At 51.0% G+C, this 12,891-nt stretch overlaps 1 long non-coding RNA gene across 1 annotated transcript in view; it reads left to right on the top strand.

The window, feature by feature from the left end:
* Positions 1–1,286: 1,286 nt before the first annotated feature.
* The window catches only part of LOC141264596 (uncharacterized), a 39,035-nt gene continuing 27,430 nt past the window's right edge, over positions 1,287–12,891 (top strand). The window contains exons 1-2 of the long non-coding RNA XR_012319999.1: positions 1,287–1,375; positions 10,388–10,513. This is a non-coding gene — a long non-coding RNA (uncharacterized lncRNA). The remainder of the gene's footprint in view (positions 1,376–10,387; positions 10,514–12,891) is intronic.

The following is a 12,891-nucleotide window of genomic DNA, read 5'->3' on the forward strand; positions in this document are numbered from 1 at the left end:
TAATGTAATGTATGTACACAGTGACTGCACCAGCAGAATAGTGAGTGCAGCTCTGGGGTATAATACAGGATGTAACTCAGGATCAGTAATGTAATGTATGTACACAGTGACTGCACCAGCAGAATAGTGAGTGCAGCTCTGGGGTATAATACAGGATGTAACTCAGGATCAGTAATGTAATGTATGTGCACAGTGACTGCACCAGCAGAATAGTGAGTGCAGCTCTGGAGTATAATACAGGATGTAACTCAGGATCAGTAATGTAATGTATGTACACAGTGACTGCACCAGCAGAATAGTGAGTGCAGCTCTGGAGTATAATACAGGAGGTAACTCAGGATCAGTAATGTAATGTATGTGCACAGTGACTGCACCAGCAGAATAGTGAGTTCAGCTCTGGAGTATAATACAGGATGTAACTCAGGATCAGTAACGTAATGTATGTACACAGTGACTGCACCAGCAGAATAGTGAGTGCAGCTCTGGAGTATAATACAGGATGTAACTCAGGATCAGTAACGTAATGTATGTGCACAGTGACTGTACCAGCAGAATAGTGACTGCAGCTCTGGAGTATAATACAGGATGTAACTCAGGATCAGTAATGTAATGTATGTACACAGTGACTGCACCAGCAGAATAGTGAGTGCAGCTCTGGAGTATAATACAGGATGTAACTCAGGATCAGTAATGTAATGTATGTACACATTGACAGCTCCAGCAGAATAGTGAGTGCAGCTCTGGAGTATAATACAGGATGTAACTCAGGATCAGTAATGTAATGTATGTGCACAGTGACTGCACCAGCAGAATAGTGAGTGCAGCTCTGGGGTATAATACAGGATGTAACTCAGGATCAGTAATGTAATGTATGTACACAGTGACTGCACCAGCAGAATAGTGAGTGCAGCTCTGGAGTATAATACAGGATGTAACTCAGGATCAGTAATGTAATGTATGTGCACAGTGACTGCACCAGCAGAATAGTGAGTGCAGTTCTGGAGTCAGGGGCGGACATAACGCCGGTGCAACTGTACTGGGACCCGGTGGTGCAGGGGGACCCTTGCCGGGCGGCTAATGTTGAGGCCAATCTGGCCTGCTTCTTGATGCCCCAGGCTCCAGGAGGCCCATGGCCAGATTTCCCTCATCATATGCGGTGGGCAGGGACCGATCCCTGCAGCTCCGCTGCTGACAGGAAGAAAATGGCAGCGGAGCTGCTGGGATCCGTCCTCACCTCTGCATTCTGCCCGGCGCTTCCTCCCTGACAGAGGCCTGCGCAGCTTGATGACGTCATCATGCAGTGCGGGTCTGTGTCAGGGAGAAAGTTACTGGAGATGAGGATGCTGCTGCAGGGGAGCGAGGAGAGAGTTAAGTTGTGTGTGTTTTTTTAAACTAAAATGCTGGGAGAGGAACAGGAAATTGAGGGGAGGTGGGGAGAGCATTGACGGGGCTGGTGTGAGCAGTGATGGGGCTGGTGTGAGCAGTGATGGGGCTGGTGTGAGCAGTGATGGGGCTGGTGTGAGCAATGATGTGGCTGGGGAGAGCAATGGTGGGGCTGGGGTGAGCAATGATGTGGCTGGGGATAGCAATGATGGGGCTGGGGAGAGCAATGATGGGGCTGGAGTGAGCAATGACGGGGCTGAGGTGAGCAATGATGGGGATGGGAAGAGAAATGATTTGGCTGGGGTGAGCAATGATGGGGATGGGAAGAGAAATGATGGGGCTGGGGTGAGCAATGATGGGGCTGCGGGGAGCAATGGTAAGGATGGGTAGAGCAATGAGGGAGCTGGGGTGAGCAATGATGGGGCTGGGAGAGCAATGGTGGGGTTGGGATGAGCAATAATGGGGATAGTGAGAGCAATGATTGGGCTTGGGAGACCAATGATGGGGCTGTGGTGAGCAATGAGGGGGCTGGGGAGAGCAATGACGGGGCTGGGGTAAGCAATGATGGGGCTGAGGTGAGCAATGATCGGGCTGGGAAGAGCCATGATGAGGTTGGGGTGAGAAATGACGGAGCTGGTGTGAGCAATGATGGGGATGGGAAAAGAAATGATGGGGCTTCTGTGAGCAATGATGGGGCTGGGGAGAGCAATGATGGGGTTGGGGTGAGCAATTACGGGGATAAGGAGAGTAATGATGGGGCTGTGGAGAGCAATGATGCAATGATGGGGCTGGGGAGAGCAATGAGGGGGCTGGAGAGCAATGATTGGGCTGGGGTGAGCAATGATGGGGATGGGAAGAGAAATGATGGGGCTGGGGTGAGCAATGATGGGGCTGCGAAGAGCAATGATGAGGATGGGTAGAGCAGTGATGGGGCTGGGGTGAGCAATGATGGGGCTGGGAGAGCAATGATGTGGTTGGGATGAGTAATGATGGGGATGATGAGAGCAATGATGGGGCTGTAGTGAGCAATGAGGGGGCTGGGGAGAGCAATGAGGGGGCTGAGGTGAGCAATGATGGGGCTGGGAAGAGCAATGATGAGGTTGGGGTGAGCAATGATGGGGCTGGGGAGAGCAATGACTGGGCTGGAGTGAGCAATTACGGGGATGAGGAGAGCAATGATGGGACTGTGGAGAGCAATGATGGGGCTGGGGTGAGCAATGAGGGGGCTGGGGAGAGCAGTGATGGGGCTGGGATGAGCAATGAGGGGGCTGGGAGAGCAATGACAGGGTTGGGGTGAGCAATGATGAGGTTGGGGTGAGCAATGAAGGGGCTGGGGTGAGCAATGAAGGGGCTGGGGTGAGCAATGATGGGGATGGGGAAAGAAATGATGGGGCTGGGTGAGCAATGATGGGGATGCGGTGAGCAGTGATGGGGATGGGGAGAGCAATGACGGGGTTGGGGAGAGCAGTGTTTGGGCTGGGAAGAGCAATGACTGGGCTGGGGTGAGCAATTACGGGGATGAGGAGAGCAATGATGGGACGGTGGAGAGCAATGATGGGGCTGGGGTGAGCAATGATGGGGCTGGGGAGAGCAATCATGGGGCTGGGATGAGCAATGAGGGGGCTGGGGAGAGCAATGACAGGGTTGGGGTGAGCAATGATGGGGATGGGGAGAGCAATGATGGGGCTGGGGTGAGCAATGATGGGGCTGGGGTGAGCAATGATGGGGATGGGGAAAGAAATGATGGGGCTGGGTGAGCAATGATAGGGCTGGGGAGAGCAATGATGGGGATGGGGTGAGCAGTGATGGGGATGGGGAGAGCAATGACGGGGTTGGGAAGAGCAGTGATGGGCTGGGCAGAGCAATGATGGGGCTGGGGAGAGCAATGATGGGGCTGGGGAGAGCAATGATGGGGCTGGGGCGAGCAGTGATGGCTCTGGGGTGAGCAATGATGGGGCTGGGGCGAGCAGTGATGGGGCTGGGGTGAGCAATGATGGGGCTGGGGTGAGCAATGAGGGGGCTGGGGAGAGCAATGATGGGGCTGGGGAGAGCAATGACGGGGCTGGGGAGAGCAATGATGAGGTTGGGTTGAGCAATGATGGGGCTGCGAAGAGCAATAATGAGGATGCGTAGAGCAGTGATGGGGCTGGGGTGAGCAATGATGAGGCTAGGAGAGCAATGATGGGGTTGGGATGAGCAATGATGGGGATGGTGAGAGCAATGATGGGGCTGTACTGAGCAATGATGGGGCTGGGGAGAGCAATGACGGGGCTTGGGAGAGCAATGAGGGGGCTGAGGTGAGCAATGATGGGGCTGGGGTAAGCAATGATGAGGCTGGGGAGAGCAATGATGGGGCTGGGGAGAGCAATGATGGGGGTGGGTTAGCAATTGCGGGGATGAGGAGAGCAATGATGGGGCTGTGGAGAGCATTGATGGGGCTAGGGTGAGCAATGAGGGGGCTAAAGAGGGCAATGACAGGGCTGGGATGAGAAATGATGGGGCTGTGATGAGCAATGATGTGGCTGGGGTGAGGAATGAGGGGGCTAAGGAAAGCAATGAAGGGGCTAAGGAAAGCAATGATGGGGCTGGGATGTGCAATGATGAGGTTGGGGTGAGCAATGATGGGGCTGGGGTGAGCAATGATGGGGATGGGGAGAGAAATAATGGGGCTGGGTGAGCAGTGATGGGGCTGGGGAGAGCAATGATGGGATTGGGGTGAGCAGTGATGCGGCTGGGGAGAGCAATGACGGGACTGGGGTGAGCAGTGATAGGTCTGGGGAGAGCAATGACTGGGCTGGGGTGAGCAATGATGGGGATAGGGAAAGAAATGATGGGGCAGGGAGAGCAATGATGGGGATGGGGTGAGCAGTGATGGGACTGGGGAGAGCAGTGATGGGGTTGGGAAGAGCAGTGATGGGGCTGGGGAGAGCAATGACTGGGCTGGGGTGAGCAGTGATGGGGCTGGGGAGAGCAATGATGGGCCTGGGGTGAGCAATGATGGGGCTGGGGTGAGCAGTGATGGCTCTGGGGTGAGCAATGATGGGGCTGGGGTAAGCAATTATGGGGCTGGGATGAGCATTGATGGGGCTCGGGTGGGCAATGATGGGGCTGGGTTGAGCAATGATGGGGCTAGGAAGAGCAGTGATGAGGTTGGGGTGAGCAATGACAGGGCTGGGGTGAGCAATGACAGGGCTGGGGTGAGCAATGATGGGGATGGGCAGAGCATTGATGGGGCTGGGGTGAGCAGTAATGGGGCTGGGCTGAGCAGTGATGGGGCTGTGGAGAGCAATGATGGGGCTGGGGTGAGCAATGATGGAGATGGAATGAGCAGTGATGGGTGTGGGGAGAGCAATGATGGGGCTGGGGTGAGCAATGATGGGGATAGGAAGAGAAATGATGGGGCTGGTGTGAGCAAGGATGGGACTGGGGAGAGCAATGATGGGGTTGGGCTGAGCAATGATGGGGATGGGGAAAGCAATGATGGGGCTGGGGAGAGCAATGATGGGGCTAGGGTGAGCAATGAGAGGGCTGGGGTGAGCAATGATGGGGCTGAGGTGAGCAATGATGGGGCTGGGGTGAGCAATGATGGGGCTGGGGAGAGCAATGATGAGGTTGGGGTGAGCAATGATGGTGCTGGGGTGAGCAATGATGGGGTTGGGATGAGCAATGATGGGGATGGTGAGAGCAATGATGGGGCTGTACTGAGCAATGAGGGGGCTGGGGAGAGCAATGACGGGGCTTGGGAGAGCAATGAGGGGGCTGAGGTGAGCAATGATGGGGCTGGGGTAAGCAATGATGAGGCTGGGGAGAGCAATGATGGGGCTGGGGAGAGCAATGATGGGGGTGGGTTAGCAATTGCGGGGATGAGGAGAGCAATGATGGGGCTGTGGAGAGCATTGATGGGGCTAGGGTGAGCAATGAGGGGGCTAAAGAGGGCAATGACAGGGCTGGGATGAGAAATGATGGGGCTGTGATGAGCAATGATGTGGCTGGGGTGAGGAATGAGGGGGCTAAGGAAAGCAATGAAGGGGCTAAGGAAAGCAATGATGGGGCTGGGATGTGCAATGATGAGGTTGGGGTGAGCAATGATGGGGCTGGGGTGAGCAATGATGGGGATGGGGAGAGAAATAATGGGGCTGGGTGAGCAGTGATGGGGCTGGGGAGAGCAATGATGGGATTGGGGTGAGCAGTGATGCGGCTGGGGAGAGCAATGACGGGACTGGGGTGAGCAGTGATAGGTCTGGGGAGAGCAATGACTGGGCTGGGGTGAGCAATGATGGGGATAGGGAAAGAAATGATGGGGCAGGGAGAGCAATGATGGGGATGGGGTGAGCAGTGATGGGACTGGGGAGAGCAGTGATGGGGTTGGGAAGAGCAGTGATGGGGCTGGGGAGAGCAATGACTGGGCTGGGGTGAGCAGTGATGGGGCTGGGGAGAGCAATGATGGGCCTGGGGTGAGCAATGATGGGGCTGGGGTGAGCAGTGATGGCTCTGGGGTGAGCAATGATGGGGCTGTGGAGAGCAATGATGGGGCTGGGGTAAGCAATTATGGGGCTGGGATGAGCATTGATGGGGCTCGGGTGAGCAATGATGGGGCTGGGTTGAGCAATGATGGGGCTAGGAAGAGCAGTGATGAGGTTGGGGTGAGCAATGACAGGGCTGGGGTGAGCAATGACAGGGCTGGGGTGAGCAATGATGGGGATGGGCAGAGCATTGATGGGGCTGGGGTGAGCAGTAATGGGGCTGGGCTGAGCAGTGATGGGGCTGTGGAGAGCAATGATGGGGCTGGGGTGAGCAATGATGGAGATGGAATGAGCAGTGATGGGTGTGGGGAGAGCAATGATGGGGCTGGGGTGAGCAATGATGGGGATAGGAAGAGAAATGATGGGGCTGGTGTGAGCAAGGATGGGACTGGGGAGAGCAATGATGGGGTTGGGCTGAGCAATGATGGGGATGGGAAAAGCAATGATGGGGCTGGGGAGAGCAATGATGGGGCTAGGGTGAGCAATGAGAGGGCTGGGGTGAGCAATGATGGGGCTGAGGTGAGCAATGATGGGGCTGGGGTGAGCAATGATGGGGCTGGGGTGAGCAATGATGAGGTTGGGGTGAGCAATGATGGTGCTGGGGTGAGCAATGATGAGGTTGGGGTGATCAATGATGGTGCTGGGGTGAGCAATGATTGGGATGGGAAGAGAAATGATGGGGCTGGGGTGAGCAATGATGGGGCTGGGGTGAGCAATAATGCGGCTGGGTAGAGCAATGATGGGGCTGGGGTGAGCAATGATGGGGATGGGGAGAGCAATGATGGGGAGAGCAATGATGGGGATAGGGAGAGCAATGATGGGGCTGGGGAGAGCAATGATGGGACTGGAGAGAGCAGTGATGGGGCTGGGGCGAGCAGTGATGGGGCTATAGAGAGCAATGAGGGGGCTGGGGTGAGCAATGAGGGGGCTGGGGAGAGCAATGACGGGGCTGGGGAGAGCAATGACGGGGCTGGGGAGAGCAATGATGAGGTTGGGTTGAGCAATGATGGGGCTGCGAAGAGCAATAATGAGGATGCGTAGAGCAGTGATGGGGCTGGGGTGAGCAATGATGAGGCTAGGAGAGCAATGATGGGGTTGGGATGAGCAATGATGGGGATGGTGAGAGCAATGATGGGGCTGTAGTGAGCAATGAGGGGGCTGGGGAGAGCAATGACGGGGCTTGGGAGAGCAATGAGGGGGCTGAGGTGAGCAATGATGGGGCTGGGGTAAGCAATGATGAGGCTGGGGAGAGCAATGATGGGGCTGGGGAGAGCAATGATGGGGTTGGGTTAGCAATTGCGGGGATAAGGAGAGCAATGATGGGGCTGTGGAGAGCATTGATGGGGCTAGGGTGAGCAATGAGGGGGCTAAAGAGGGCAATGACAGGGCTGGGATGAGAAATGATGGGGCTGTGATGAGCAATGATGGGGCTGGGGTGAGCAATGAGGGGGCTCAGGAAAGCAATGAAGGGGCTAAGGAAAGCAATGATGAGGTTGGGGTGAGCAATGATGGGGCTGGGGTGAGCAATGATGGGGATGGGGAGAGAAATAATGGGGCTGGGTGAGCAGTGATGGGGCTGGGGAGAGCAATGATGGGAATGGGGTGAGCAGTGATGTGGCTGGGGAGAGCAATGACGGGACTGGGGTGAGCAGTGATAGGTCTGGGGAGAGCAATGACTGGGCTGGGGTGAGCAATGATGGGGATAGGGAAAGAAATGATGGGGCAGGGTGAGCTATGATGGGGCTGGGGAGAGCAATGATGGGGATGGGGTGAGCAGTGATGGGGCTGGGGAGAGCAGTGATGGGGCTGGGGAGAGCAATGACTGGGCTGGGGTGAGCAGTGATGGGGCTGGGGTGAGCAATGATGGGCCTGGGGTGAGCAATGATGGGGCTGGGGTGAGCAGTGATGGCTCTGGGGTGAGCAATGATGGGGCTGGGGTGAGCAGTGATGGGTCTGTGGAGAGCAATGATGGGGCTGGGGTAAGCAATGATGGGGCTGGAATGAGCAGTGATGGGGCTCGGGTGAGCAATGATGGGGCTGGGGTGAGCAATGATGGGGCTAGGAAGAGCAGTGATGAGGTTGGGGTGAGCAATGACAGGGCTGGGGTGAGCAATGACAGGGCTGGGGTGAGCAATGATGGGGATGGGCAGAGCATTGATGGGGCTGGGGTGAGCAGTAATGGGGCTGTGGAGAGCAATGATGGGGCTGGGGTGAGCAATGATGGAGCTGGAATGAGCAGTGATGGGTGTGGGGAGAGCAATGATGGGGCTGGGGTGAGCAATGATGGGGATAGGAAGAGAAATGATGGGGCTGGTGTGAGCAAGGATGGGACTGGGGAGAGCAATGATGGGGTTGGGCTGAGCAATGATGGGGATGGGGAAAGCAATGATGGGGCTGGGGAGAGCAATGATGGGGCTAGGGTGAGCAATGAGAGGGCTGGGGTGAGCAATGATGGGGCTGAGGTGAGCAATGATGGGGCTGGGGTGAGCAATGATGGGGCTGGGGAGAGCAATGATGAGGTTGGGGTGAGCAATGATGGTGCTGGGGTGAGCAATGATGAGGTTGGGGTGATCAATGATGGGGCTGGGGTGAGCAATGATTGGGATGGGAAGAGAAATGATGGGGCTGGGGTGAGCAATGATGGGGCTGGGGTGAGCAATAATGCGGCTGGGGTGAGCAATGATGGGGATGGGGAGAGCAATGATGGGGAGAGCAATGATGGGGATAGGGAGAGCAATGATGGGGCTGGGGAGAGCAATGATGGGACTGGGGAGAGCAATGATGTGGCTGGGGAGAGCAATGATGAGGTTGAGGAGAGCAATGATGGGGCTGAAGAGAGCAATGATGGGGCTGAGGAGAGCAATGATTAGGTTGAGTAGAGCAATGATGGGGCTGGGGAGAGCAATGATGTGGATTGGGAGAGCAATGACAGGGCTGTGGTGAGCAATGATGGGGATGGGGAGAGAAATGATGGGGCTGGGGTGAGCAATGATGGGGCTGGGGAGAGCAATGATGGGGCTGGGGAGAGCAATGATGGGGCTGGGGAGAGCAAGGATGGGGCTGGAGTGAGCATTGATGAGGCTGGGGATAGCAATGATAGGGCTGGAGAGAGAATTGATGGGGCTTGGGAGAGCAATGGTGGGGCTGGGGTGAGCATTGATGGGGCTGGGGAGAGCAATGTCGGGGCTGGGAAGAGCAATGATGGGGCTGGAGTGAGCAATGATGGGGCTGGAGTGAGCAATGATGGGGCTGGGGTGAGCAATGATGGGCTGGGGAGAGCAATGATGGGGCCGGGAAGAGCAATGATGGAGATTGGGAAAGCAATGATGGGGCCGGGGAGGGCAATGATGGGGCTGGAGAGAGCATTGATGAGGCTGGGGAGAGCAATGATAGGGCTGGAGAGAGCATGGTGGTGCTTGGGAGAGCAATGGTGGGGCTGGGGTGAGCATTGATGGGGCTGGTAAGAGCAATGATGGGGCTGGAGTGAGCAATGATGGGGCTGGAGTGAGCAATGATGGGACTGGAGTGAGCAATGATGGGGCTGGAGTGAGCAATGATGGGGCTGGAGTGAGCAATGATGGGGCTGGAGTGAGCAATGATGGGGCTGGAGTGAGCAATGATGGGGATGGGGTGAGCAATGATAAGAATGGGGAGAGCAATGATGGGGATAGGAAAAGCAACGATGGGGATGGGGAGAGCAATGATGAGGATGGTGGGGATGGAGAAAGCAATGATGGGAGTGCTGGGAGAGAGCAATGACGGGGGTGCTGGGACAGAGCAATGATGGGAGTGCTGGTAGAGAGCATTGATGGGGGTTTCACTCTGCTTGTACTGTAAAGCCTTGTATGTTTTCCGTGTGCACATAGCCTTACAGTTAATTGGGGAGAGTCACAGAGACTGAATAATTTATATTATTGGCTGGTGCAGATTATAGTTAATGGGGGGCACAGTGCTGCTTATCACTTTATATTTTGATTGGTGCATGGCTAATAGTATATTAATCGTGGGGGGTACATATCTGTATTCCGGGGCGCAGTGCGGGGGAGACACATGTATATATACAATATATGTGACCTTGTTATTTTCTAGGCTGGAGATCATCATGACTTTTATCACTGGCTTGTGATTGATTTTCACTGGGTAAGGCTGCCTAACATGTAGGACTTGCCCCTTTGATAGTCCCTTTCTTCAGCAATAATTACTTTTTTTGGAAACACACTCACGATTGTGCTCCGATATATACCTATTGGTTTCGGTACATATATTATCTTGCTGTATGAATCTTCTGGGACTATGGGGACTTCTTTTACCGGCTCTCTTCTCCAGTGAATATCTTTCTTGGCCACCATCTATATATTGTCACCTTATATTGTATTTTATGTGTAATTTTAAATGTTGTAATAAAATTTGAATGTCTTATGCCTATAAAAAAACTCTGTGTTTCTCAAATCTATAATATATGTGACCTTGTTATTTTCTAGGCTGGAGATCATCATGACAAGACGAGTCGTGGCTGGGAGATGTCGACATGAAGGTCTGACAAGATGGAGAAGAAACAGCAGAAACCGCCTCTGATCAGATGAGACGTCAGCGGTAAGTGCCTGGATGTAAGTATTATTCTGTATCTGCACTGTGTGACTTGGAGTGATGATGTTATCTGTAAAATCCCTTAGGCCCCATTCTCACATTCCTGTGAAATGTCCGTGTGCTGCCAGATCTTGTTATCAGATGGTCCATGGACTCGTAGAGTTTTATAGATCCATTCACACATCCATGAAAATCACGGATCTGAGAATGAGATCTAAGAGGGTCAGAGAATGTCCTGTTCTGATCCGATTTTGAGGATCAGAATATAACATGCTCAATGCGTCTGTAAAAGCGGGCAGCACACCGACACTGCACACAGATGCAGGAATGTAGCCTTATTATGTATAGCACAGTCCCTTAGTATATAGTGTACTCACTTATTATGTATAGCACAGTCCCTTAGTATATAGTGTACTCACTTATTATGTACAGCACAGATCCTTAGTATATAGTGTACTCACTTATTATGTAAAGCACAGTCCCTTAGTATATAGTATACTCACTTATTATGTATAGCACAGTCCCTTAGTATATAGTGTACTCACTTATTATGTATAGCACAGTCCCTTAGTATATAGTGTACTCACTTATTATGTAAAGCACAGTCCCTTAGTATATAATATACTCACTTATTATGTATAGCACAGTCCCATAGTATATAGTGTGCTCACTTATTATGTATAGCACAGTCCCTTAGTATATAGTGTGCTCACTTATTATGTATAGCACAGTCCCTTAGTATATAGTGTACTCACTTATTATGTATAGCACAGTCCCTTAGTATATAGTGTGCTCACTTATTATGTATAGCACAGTCCCTTAGTATATAGTGTACTCACTTATTATGTATAGCACAGTCCCTTAGTATATAGTGTGCTCACTTATTATGTATAGCACAGTCCCTTAGTATATAATGTACTCACTTATTATGTACAGCACAGATCCTTAGTATATAGTGTGCTCACTTATTATGTATAGCACAGTCCCTTAGTATATAGTGTACTCACTTATTATGTATAGCACAGATCCTTAGTATATAGTGTACTCACTTATTATGTATAGCACAGTCCCTTAGTATATAGTGTACTCACTTATTATGTACAGCACAGATCCTTAGTATATAGTGTACTCACTTATTATGTATAGCACAGTCCCTTAGTATATAGTGTACTCACTTATTATGTAAAGCACAGTCCCTTAGTATATAATATACTCACTTATTATGTATAGCACAGTCCCTTAGTATATAGTGTGCTCACTTATTATGTATAGCACAGTCCCTTAGTATATAGTGTACTCACTTATTATGTATAGCACAGTCCCTTAGTATATAGTGTGCTCACTTATTATGTATAGCACACTCCCTTAGTATATAGTGTACTCACTTATTATGTATAGCACAGTCCCTTAGTATATAGTGTACTCACTTATTATGTAAAGCACAGATCCTTAGTATATAGTGTACTCACTTATTATGTATAGCACAGTCCCTTAGTATATAGTGTACTCACTTATTATGTAAAGCACAGTCCCTTAGTAAATAATATACTCACTTATTATGTATAGCACAGTCCCTTAGTATATAGTGTACTCACTTATTATGTATAGCACAGTCCCTTAGTATATAATATACTCACTTATGTATAGCACAGTCCCTTAGTATATAGTGTACTCACTTATTATGTATAGCACAGTCCCTTAGTATATAATATACTCACTTATTATGTATAGCACAGTCCCTTAGTATATAGTGTACTCACTTATTATGTATAGAACAGTCCCTTAGTATATAATATACTCACTTACTATGTATAGCACAGTCCCTTAGTATATAGTGTACTCACTTATTATGTAAAGCACAGTCCCTTAGTATATAATATACTCACTTATTATGTATAGCACAGTCCCTTAGTATATAATGTACTCACTTATTATGTATAGCACAGTCCCTTAGTATATAGTGTACTCACTTATTATGTATAGCACAGTCCCTTAGTATATAATATACTCACTTATTATGTATAGCACAGTCCCTTAGTATATAATGTACTCACTTATTATGTATAGCACAGTCCCTTAGTATATAGTGTACTCACTTATTATGTATAGCACAGTCCCTTAGTATATAATATACTCACTTATTATGTATAGCACAGTCCCTTAGTATATAGTGTACTCACTTATTATGTATAGCACAGTCCCTTAGTATATAATATACTCACTTATTATGCATAGCACAGTCCCTTAGTATATAGTGTACTCACTTATTATGTAAAGCACAGTCCCTTAGTATATAATATACTCACTTATTATGTATAGCACAATCCCTTAGTATATAGTGTACTCACTTATGTAAAGCACAGTCCCTTGGTATATAATATACTCACTTATTATGCAT

Source organism: Phyllobates terribilis, unplaced genomic scaffold, assembly GCF_046119375.1.
Source record: "Phyllobates terribilis strain yellow unplaced genomic scaffold, ASM4611937v1 Scaffold_4__5_contigs__length_816908805, whole genome shotgun sequence".
NCBI classification, from domain to species: Eukaryota; Metazoa; Chordata; class Amphibia; order Anura; family Dendrobatidae; genus Phyllobates; species Phyllobates terribilis.